At 65.2% G+C, this 10,000-nt stretch overlaps 2 non-coding genes across 2 annotated transcripts; both read left to right on the top strand.

Moving 5' to 3' along the window:
• The first annotated feature begins 2,880 nt into the window (after positions 1 to 2,880).
• Positions 2,881 to 2,999, top strand: LOC142009792 (5S ribosomal RNA). The gene has a single exon (XR_012644570.1). It is a non-coding gene; the product is annotated as a 5S ribosomal RNA (ribosomal RNA).
• A 3,847-nt stretch (positions 3,000 to 6,846) lies between these two features.
• On the top strand, positions 6,847 to 6,965 carry LOC142009793 (5S ribosomal RNA). Its single transcript, XR_012644571.1, has one exon. It is a non-coding gene; the product is annotated as a 5S ribosomal RNA (ribosomal RNA).
• The last annotated feature ends 3,035 nt before the right edge of the window (positions 6,966 to 10,000 follow it).

Genomic DNA, 10,000 nt, shown 5'->3' on the forward strand with positions numbered 1-10,000 from the left:
CCCTGCCGGACTTAGAAATTTTTTCTCTCCCGCCCGGGACCGGGGTTGACCTGTTGTCCCTGCCGGACTTAGAAAATTTTTCTCTCCCGCTCGGAACAGGGGTTGACCTGTTGTCCCTGCCGGACTTAGAAAATTTTTCTCTCCCGCCTGGGACCGGGGTTGACCTGTTGTCCCTGCCGGACTTAGAAAATTTTTCTCTCCCGCCCGGTACCGGGGTTGACCTGTTGTCCCTGCCGGACTTAGAAAATTTTTCTCTCCCGCCTGGGACCGGGGTTGACCTGTTGTCCCTGGCGGACTTAGAAATTTTTTCTCTGCCGCCTGGGACCGGGGTTGACCTGTTGTCCCTGCCGGACTTAGAAATTTTTTCTCTCCAGCCTGGGACCGGGGTTGACCTGTTGTCCCTGCCGGACTTAGAAATTTTTTCTCTCCCCGCCTGGGACCGGGGTTGACCTGCTGTCCCTGCCGGACTTGGAGCCCGAGGAGGGAATCGGCCACCAGGTCAACCTCCGCTGAAAGCGGCCACGGTTTACCTGGTGCCCGGGGAGCGAATCGGACACCAGGTCAACCTCTGCTAAAGCGACCGAGGTTGACCTGGTGCCCGGGGAGCGAATCTGACACCAGGTCAACCTCTGCTAAAGCGCCAGAGGTTGACCTGGTGCCCGGGGAGCGAATCGGACACCAGGTCAACCTCTGCTAAAGCGGCCGGGGTTGACCTGCTGTCCCTGCCGGACTTAGAAAATTTTTCTCTCCAGCCTGGGACCGGGGTTGACCTGTTGTCCCTGCCGGACTTAGAAAATTTTTCTCTCCCGCCTGGGACCGGGGTTGACCTGTTGTCCCTGCCGGACTTAGAAAATTTTTCTCTCCCGCCTGGGACCGGGGTTGACCTGTTGTCCCTGCCGGACTTAGAAAATTTTTCTCTCCCGCCTGGGACCGGGGTTGACCTGTTGTCCCTGCCGGACTTAGAAATTTTTTCTCTCCCGCCTGGGACCGGGGTTGACCTGTTCTCCCTGCCGGACTTAGAAAATTTTTCTCTCCAGCCTGGGACCGGGGTTGACCTGTTGTCCCTGCCGGACTTGGAGCCCGAGGAGGGGATCGGCCACCAGGTCAACCTCCGCTGAAAGCGGCCACGGTTTACCTGGTGCCCGGGGACCGAATCGGACACCAGGTCAACCTCCGCTGAAGCGGCCGGGGTTGACCTGCTGTCCCTGCCGGACTTAGAAAATTTTTCTCTCCCGCCTGGGACCGGGGTTGACCTGTTGTCCCTGCCGGACTTAGAAAATTTTTCTCTCCAGCCTGGGACCGGGGTTGACCTGTTGTCCCTGCCGGACTTGGAGCCCGAGGAGGGGATCGGCCACCAGGTCAACCTCCGCTGAAAGCGGCCACGGTTTACCTGGTGCCCGGGGACCGAATCGGACACCAGGTCAACCTCCGCTGAAGCGGCCGGGGTTGACCTGCTGTCCCTGCCGGACTTTGAAAATTTTTCTCTCCCCGCCCGGAACCGGGGTTGACCTGTTGTCCCTGCCGGACTTGGAAATTTTTTCTCTCCCCGCCTGGGACCGGGGTTGACCTGCTGTCCCTGCCGGACTTGGAGCCCCAGGAGGGGATCGGCCACCAGGTCAACCTCCGCTGAAAGCGGCCACGGTTTACCTGGTGCCCGGGGACCGAATCGGACACCAGGTCAACCTCTGCTAAAGCGCCCGAGGTTGACCTGGTGCCCGGGGAGCGAATCGGACACCAGGTCAACCTCTGCTACGGCGGCCGGGGTTGACCTGCTGTCCCTGCCGGACTTAGAAAATTTTTCTCTCCCCGCCCGGAACCGGGGTTGACCTGTTGTCCCTGCCGGACTTGGAGCCCGAGGAGGGGATCGGCCACCAGGTCAACCTCCGCTGAAAGCGGCCACGGTTTACCTGGTGCCCGGGGAGCGAATCGGACACCAGGTCAACCTCTGCTAAAGCGGCCGGGGTTCACCTGCTGTCCCTGCCGGACTTGGAGCCCGAGGAGGGGATCGGCCACCAGGTCAACCTCCGCTGAAAGCGGCCACGGTTTACCTGGTGCCCGGGGAGCGAATCGGACACCAGGTCAACCTCTGCTAAAGCGGCCGGGGTTCACCTGCTGTCCCTGCCGGACTTGGAGCCCGAGGAGGGGATCGGCCACCAGGTCAACCTCCGCTGAAAGCGGCCACGGTTTACCTGGTGCCCGGGGAGCGAATCGGACACCAGGTCAACCTCTGCTAAAGCGGCCGGGGTTCACCTGCTGTCCCTGCCGGACTTGGAGCCCGAGGAGGGGATCGGCCACCAGGTCAACCTCCGCTGAAAGCGGCCACGGTTTACCTGGTGCCCGGGGAGCGAATCGGACACCAGGTCAACCTCTGCTAAAGCGCCCGAGGTTGACCTGGTGCCCGGGGAGCGAATCTGACACCAGGTCAACCTCTGCTAAGGCGCCCGAGGTTGACCTGGTGCCCGGGGAGCGAATCGGACACCAGGTCAACCTCCACTAAAGCGCCCGAGGTTGACCTGGTGCCCGGGGAGCGAATCGGACACCAGGTCAACCTCCGCTAAAGCGCCCGAGGTTGACCTGGTGCCCGGGGAGCGAATCGGACACCAGGTCAACCTCTGCTACGGCGGCCGGGGTTGACCTGCTGTCCCTACCGGACTTAGAACATTTTTCTCTCCCCGCCCCGGCCCGGGGGTTAACCTCGGGGCACACAGCTTCCCGGGTCTGACGTGCACGTCCTGTCACCTCCCGGGCCCGGCGTCCTCGTCCTCCCTTCCCCTTGGGCCGGCTCGGAGGAAGTTTTCCCTCGGCCCGGCCTCCGGGTTAATTGTTTGGGCCCGGCTGACTGAGGCCAGGCTGCTGACGCTAAAGCCCGGGGAGGCGGGGGCCTACGGCCATACCGGACCGAATGCCCCCGATCTCGTCCGATCTCGGAAGGTAAACCGTCCCGGGCCTGGCTAGTACCTGGATGGGTGACCGCCTGGGAATCCCAGGTGCCGTAGGCAGCTTTTGGCCCCAGCGGGGGTAGAGCGGGGCGTGTGTCTGCCGTGCGGGAGCAGGGAAGCCGTGAGGCCAAGGCGGCGCGACGGTCCTGGGGGGCGCTGAGGCCTTTCCCTCTGCCTGCCTGCGTGTCGGGGGCGGGGGGGCGGGCGAGGAAGCTTAGGCCCTCACCCGGTGCGGTGCGATGGCTTGGGTCGGGTCGGGGAGAGGGAAGAAAGCGTGTGTGGAGCGTTGGTGGGGCAGGTGTGTGTGTGGGAGTGCTGGGTGGGGCAGGCCGTTGAGGCGGTGGCGGTGGTGGTGTTTTTGGTGGGAGTGAGTTGGGGTCAGGTGGGTGTGGGGTCCCCCCCGGGGGGTGGATGGTCTGAGGGTTAAGGCTTGGAACGTGCGTCTTGGGGGACCGTGGGTGGAGGTTGTTGAGAGCGGGGAAGGCCCTGGGTATCGGTTGGGGACTATTAAGCCCGGTGGAGGGGGACCGTGGGTGGAGGTTGTTGAGAGCGGGGAAGGCCCTGGGTCTCGGTTGTGGACTATTAAGCCCGGTGGAGGGGGACCGTGGGTGGAGGTTGTTGAGAGCGGGGAAGGCCCTGGGTCTCGGTTGTGGACTATTAAGCCCGGTGGAGGGGGACCGTGGGTGGAGGTTGTTGAGAGCGGGGAAGGCCCTGGGTCTCGGTTGTGGACTATTAAGCCCGGTGGAGGGGGACCGTGGGTGGAGGTTGTTGAGAGCGGGGAAGGCCCTGGGTCTCGGTTGTGGACTATTAAGCCCGGTGGAGGGGGACTGTGGGTGGAGGTTGTTGAGAGCGGGGAAGGCCCTGGGTCTCGGTTGTGGACTATTGAGCCCGGTGGAGGGGGACCGTGGGTGGAGGTTGTTGAGAGCGGGGAAGGCCCTGGGTCTCGGCTGTGGAGTATTAAGCCCGGTGGAGGGGGACCGTGGGTGGAGGTTGTTGAGAGCGGGGAAGGCCCTGGGTCTCGGTTGTGGACTATTGAGCCCGGTGGAGGGGGACCGTGGGTGGAGGTTGTTGAGAGCGGGGAAGGCCCTGGGTCTCGGTTGTGGACTATTAAGCCCGGTGGAGGGGGACCGTGGGTGGAGGTTGTTGAGAGCGGGGAAGGCCCTGGGTCTCGGTTGTGGACTATTGAGCCCGGTGGAGGGGGACCGTGGGTGGAGGTTGTTGAGAGCGGGGAAGGCCCTGGGTCCCGGTTGTGGACTATTGAGCCCGGTGGAGGGGGACCGTGGGTGGAGGTTGTTGAGAGCGGGGAAGGCCCTGGGTCTCGGTTGTGGACTATTAAGCCCGGTGGAGGGGGACCGTGGGTGGAGGTTGTTGAGAGCGGGGAAGGCCCTGGGTCTCGGTTGTGGACTATTGAGCCCGGTGGAGGGGGACCGTGGGTGGAGGTTGTTGAGAGCGGGGAAGGCCCTGGGTCCCGGTTGTGGACTATTGAGCCCGGTGGAGGGGGACTGTGGGTGGAGGTTGTTGAGAGCGGGGAAGGCCCTGGGTCCCGGTTGTGGAGTATTAAGCCCGGTGTAGGTGTTGCGTACGGTGGATGTAAGGAGGAGGGCGTATGAAGTGATCGAAGAGTGGGCAAGGAAACGGGGGGAAAAATTTGGAGGTGAAGGCGGCCAAAAAAGGGTGCGGTTGACCTGGTGCCCGGGGAGCGAATGGGCCACCAGGTCAACCCCCGCTGAAAGCAGCGGAGGTTGACCTGGTGCCCGGGGAGCGAATCGGACACCAGGTCAACCTCCGCTAAAGCGGCCGGGGTTGACCTGTTGTCCCTGCCGGACTTAGAAAATTTTTCTCTCCCGCCTGGGACCGGGGTTGACCTGTTGTCCCTGCAGGACTTAGAAATTTTTTCTCTCCCCGCCTGGGACCGGGGTTGACCTGCTGTCCCTGCCGGACTTGGAGCCCCAGGAGGGGATCGGCCACCAGGTCAACCTCCGCTGAAAGCGGCCACGGTTTACCTGGTGCCCGGGGAGCGAATCGGACACCAGGTCAACCTCTGCTAAAGTGGCCGGGGTTGACCTGCTGTCCCTGCCGGACTTGGAGCCCGAGGAGGGGATCGGCCACCAGGTCAACCTCCGCTGAAAGCGGCCACCTGGTCAACCTCTGGTCAACCTCTGCTACGGCGGCCGGGGTTGACCTGCTGTCCCTGCCGGACTTAGAAAATTTTTCTCTCCCCGCCCGGAACCGGGGTTGACCTGTTGTCCCTGCCGGACTTGGAGCCCGAGGAGGGGATCGGCCTCCAGGTCAACCTCCGCTGAAAGCGGCCACGGTTTACCTGGTGCCCGGGGAGCGAATCGGACACCAGGTCAACCTCTGCTAAAGCGGCCGGGGTTGACCTGCTGTCCCTGCCGGACTTGGAGCCCGAGGAGGGGATCGGCCACCAGGTCAACCTCCGCTGAAAGCGGCCACGGTTTACCTGGTGCCCGGGGAGCGAATCGGACACCAGGTCAACCTCTGCTAAAGCGGCCGGGGTTGACCTGCTGTCCCTGCCGGACTTGGAGCCCGAGGAGGGTATCGGCCACCAGGTCAACCTCCGCTGAAAGCGGCCACGGTTTACCTGGTGCCCGGGGAGCGAATCGGACACCAGGTCAACCTCTGCTAAAGCGGCCGGGGTTGACCTGCTGTCCCTGCCGGACTTGGAGCCCGAGGAGGGGATCGGCCACCAGGTCAACCTCCGCTGAAAGCGGCCACGGTTTACCTGGTGCCCGGGGACCGAATCGGACACCAGGTCAACCTCTGCTAAAGCGGCCGGGGTTGACCTGCTGTCCCTGCCGGACTTGGAGCCCGAGGAGGGGATCGGCCACCAGGTCAACCTCCGCTGAAAGCGGCCACGGTTTACCTGGTGCCCGGGGACCGAATCGGACACCAGGTCAACCTCTGCTAAAGCGGCCGGGGTTGACCTGCTGTCCCTGCCGGACTTGGAGCCCGAGGAGGGGATCGGCCACCAGGTCAACCTCCGCTGAAAGCGGCCACGGTTGACCTGGTGCCCGGGGAGCGAATCGGACACCAGGTCAACCTCTGCTAAAGCGGCCGGGGTTGACCTGCTGTCCCTGCCGGACTTGGAGCCCGAGGAGGGGATCGGCCACCAGGTCAACCTCCGCTGAAAGCGGCCACGGTTTACCTGGTGCCCGGGGACCGAATCGGACACCAGGTCAACCTCCGCTGAAGCGGCCGGGGTTGACCTGCTGTCCCTGCCGGACTTAGAAAATTTTTCTCTCCCCGCCCGGAACCGGGGTTGACCTGTTGTCCCTGCCGGACTTAGAAAATTTTTCTCTCCCCGCCCGGAACCGGGGTTGACCTGCTGTCCCTGCCGGACTTGGAGCCCGAGGAGGGGATCGGCCACCAGGTCAACCTCCGCTGAAAGCGCCCGAGGTTGACCTGGTGCCCGGGGAGCGAATCGGACACCAGGTCAACCTCTGCTAAAGCGCCCGAGGTTGACCTGGTGCCCGGGGAGCGAATCGGACACCAGGTCAACCTCCGCTAAAGCGCCCGAGGTTGACCTGGTGCCCGGGGAGCGAATCGGACACCAGGTCAACCTCTGCTACGGCGGCCGGGGTTGACCTGCTGTCCCTGCCGGACTTGGAAAATTTCTCTCCCCGCCTCGGACCGGGGTTGACCTGCTGTCCCTACCGGACTTAGAACATTTTTCTCTCCCCGCCCCGGCCCGGGGGTTAACCTCGGGGCACACAGCTTCCCGGGTCTGACGTGCACGTCCTGTCACCTCCCGGGCCCGGCGTCCTCGTCCTCCCTTCCCCTTGGGCCGGCTCGGAGGAAGTTTTCCCTCGGCCCGGCCTCCGGGTTAATTGTTTGGGCCCGGCTGACTGAGGCCAGGCTGCTGACGCTAAAGCCCGGGGAGGCGGGGGCCTACGGCCATACCGGACCGAATGCCCCCGATCTCGTCCGATCTCGGAAGGTAAACCGTCCCGGGCCTGGCTAGTACCTGGATGGGTGACCGCCTGGGAATCCCAGGTGCCGTAGGCAGCTTTTGGCCCCAGCGGGGGTAGAGCGGGGCGTGTGTCTGCCGTGCGGGAGCAGGGAAGCCGTGAGGCCAAGGCGGCGCGACGGTCCTGGGGGGCGCTGAGGCCTTTCCCTCTGCCTGCCTGCGTGTCGGGGGCGGGGGGGCGGGCGAGGAAGCTTAGGCCCTCACCCGGTGCGGTGCGATGGCTTGGGTCGGGTCGGGGAGAGGGAAGAAAGCGTGTGTGGAGCGTTGGTGGGGCAGGTGTGTGTGTGGGAGTGCTGGGTGGGGCAGGCCGTTGAGGCGGTGGCGGTGGTGGTGTTTTTGGTGGGAGTGAGTTGGGGTCAGGTGGGTGTGGGGTCCCCCCCGGGGGGTGGATGGTCTGAGGGTTAAGGCTTGGAACGTGCGTCTTGGGGGACCGTGGGTGGAGGTTGTTGAGAGCGGGGAAGGCCCTGGGTCTCGGTTGTGGACTATTAAGCCCGGTGGAGGGGGACCGTGGGTGGAGGTTGTTGAGAGCGGGGAAGGCCCTGGGTCTCGGTTGTGGACTATTAAGCCCGGTGGAGGGGGACCGTGGGTGGAGGTTGTTGAGAGCGGGGAAGGCCCTGGGTCTCGGTTGTGGACTATTAAGCCCGGTGGAGGGGGACCATGGGTGGAGGTTGTTGAGAGCGGGGAAGGCCCTGGGTCTCGGTTGTGGACTATTAAGCCCGGTGGAGGGGGACCGTGGGTGGAGGTTGTTGAGAGCGGGGAAGGCCCTGGGTCTCGGTTGTGGACTATTAAGCCCGGTGGAGGGGGACTGTGGGTGGAGGTTGTTGAGAGCGGGGAAGGCCCTGGGTCTCGGTTGTGGACTATTGAGCCCGGTGGAGGGGGACCGTGGGTGGAGGTTGTTGAGAGCGGGGAAGGCCCTGGGTCTCGGCTGTGGAGTATTAAGCCCGGTGGAGGGGGACCGTGGGTGGAGGTTGTTGAGAGCGGGGAAGGCCCTGGGTCTCGGTTGTGGACTATTGAGCCCGGTGGAGGGGGACCGTGGGTGGAGGTTGTTGAGAGCGGGGAAGGCCCTGGGTCTCGGTTGTGGACTATTAAGCCCGGTGGAGGGGGACCGTGGGTGGAGGTTGTTGAGAGCGGGGAAGGCCCTGGGTCTCGGTTGTGGACTATTGAGCCCGGTGGAGGGGGACCGTGGGTGGAGGTTGTTGAGAGCGGGGAAGGCCCTGGGTCCCGGTTGTGGACTATTAAGCCCGGTGGAGGGGGACCGTGGGTGGAGGTTGTTGAGAGCGGGGAAGGCCCTGGGTCTCGGTTGTGGACTATTAAGCCCGGTGGAGGGGGACCGTGGGTGGAGGTGGTTGAGAGCGGGGAAGGCCCTGGGTCTCGGTTGTGGACTATTAAGCCCGGTGGAGGTGTTGCGTACGGTGGATGTAAGGGGGAGGGCGTATGAAGTGACCGAGGAGTGGGCAAGGAAACGGGGGAAAAATTTGGAGGCGAAGGCGGCCGAAAAAGGGTGCGGTTGACCTGGTGCCCGGGGAGCGAATGGGCCACCAGGTCAACCCCCGCTGAAAGCAGCGGAGGTTGACCTGGTGCCCGGGGAGCGAATCGGCCACCAGGTCAACCCCCGCTGAAAGCACCGGAGGTTGACCTGGTGCCCGGGGAGGGAATCGGCCACCAGGTCAACCCCCGCTGAAAGCACCGGAGGTTGACCTGGTGCCCGGGGAGGGAATCGGCCACCAGGTCAACCCCCGCTGAAAGCACCGGAGGTTGACCTGGTGCCCGGGGAGCGAATCGGCCACCAGGTCAACCCCCGCTGAAAGCACCGGAGGTTGACCTGGTGCCCGGGGAGCGAATGGGCCACCAGGTCAACCCCCGCTGAAAGCAGCGGAGGTTGACCTGGTGCCCGGGGAGCGAATCGGCCACCAGGTCAACCCCCGCTGAAAGCAGCGGAGGTTGACCTGGTGCCCGGGGAGCGAATCGGCCACCAGGTCAACCCCCGCTGAAAGAAGCGGAGGTTGACCTGGTGCCCGGGGAGGGAATCGGCCACCAGGTCAACCCCCGCTGAAAGCAGCGGAGGTTGACCTGGTGCCCGGCGAGCGAATCGGCCACCAGGTCAACCCCCGCTGAAAGCAGCGGAGGTTGACCTGGTGCCCGGGGAGGGAATCGGCCACCAGGTCAACCCCCGCTGAAAGCAGCGGAGGTTGACCTGGTGCCCGGGGAGGGAATCGGCCACCAGGTCAACCCCCGCTGAAAGCAGCGGAGGTTGACCTGGTGCCCGGGGAGCGAATCGGCCACCAGGTCAACCCCCGCTGAAAGAAGCGGAGGTTGACCTGGTGCCCGGGGAGGGAATCGGCCACCAGGTCAACCCCCGCTGAAAGCAGCGGAGGTTGACCTGGTGCCCGGGGAGCGAATCGGCCACCAGGTCAACCCCCGCTGAAAGCAGCGGAGGTTGACCTGGTGCCCGGGGAGGGAATCGGCCACCAGGTCAACCCCCGCTGAAAGCAGCGGCGGTTGACCTGGTGCCCGGGGAGGGAATCGGCCACCAGGTCAACAGGTCAACCCGGTTCCCGGGGGGGAGAGGAAAGGAGGCGGCCGGACCCTCCCGCGAGGGTCACCCTGCCCGCCTCCACCGGCGGCCGGACCCTCCCGCGAGGGTCACCCTGCCCGCCTCCACCGGCGGCCGGACCCTCCCGCGAGGGTCACCCTGCCCGCCGGACCCTCCCGCGAGGGTCACCCGGCACGCCGTCCCAGCGAAGAGGGCCGGCCACCCGGACCCCGCTTTTGGGAACGGACACCAGGTCAACCCGGTTCCCGGGGGGGAGAGGAAAGGAGGCGGCCGGACCCTCCCGCGAGGGTCACCCTGCCCGCCTCCACCGGCGGCCGGACCCTCCCGCGAGGGTCACCCTGCCCGCCGGACCCTCCCGCGAGGGTCACCCGGCACGCCGTCCCAGCGAAGAGGGCCGGCCACCCGGACCCCGCTTTTGGGAACGGACACCAGGTCAACCCGGTTCCCGGGGGGGAGAGGAAAGGAGGCGGCCGGACCCTCCCGCGAGGGTCACCCTGCCCGCCTCCACCGGCGGCCGGA

Source organism: Carettochelys insculpta, chromosome 2 (assembly GCF_033958435.1).
Source record: "Carettochelys insculpta isolate YL-2023 chromosome 2, ASM3395843v1, whole genome shotgun sequence".
In the NCBI taxonomy this organism is placed as follows: Eukaryota; Metazoa; Chordata; order Testudines; family Carettochelyidae; genus Carettochelys; species Carettochelys insculpta.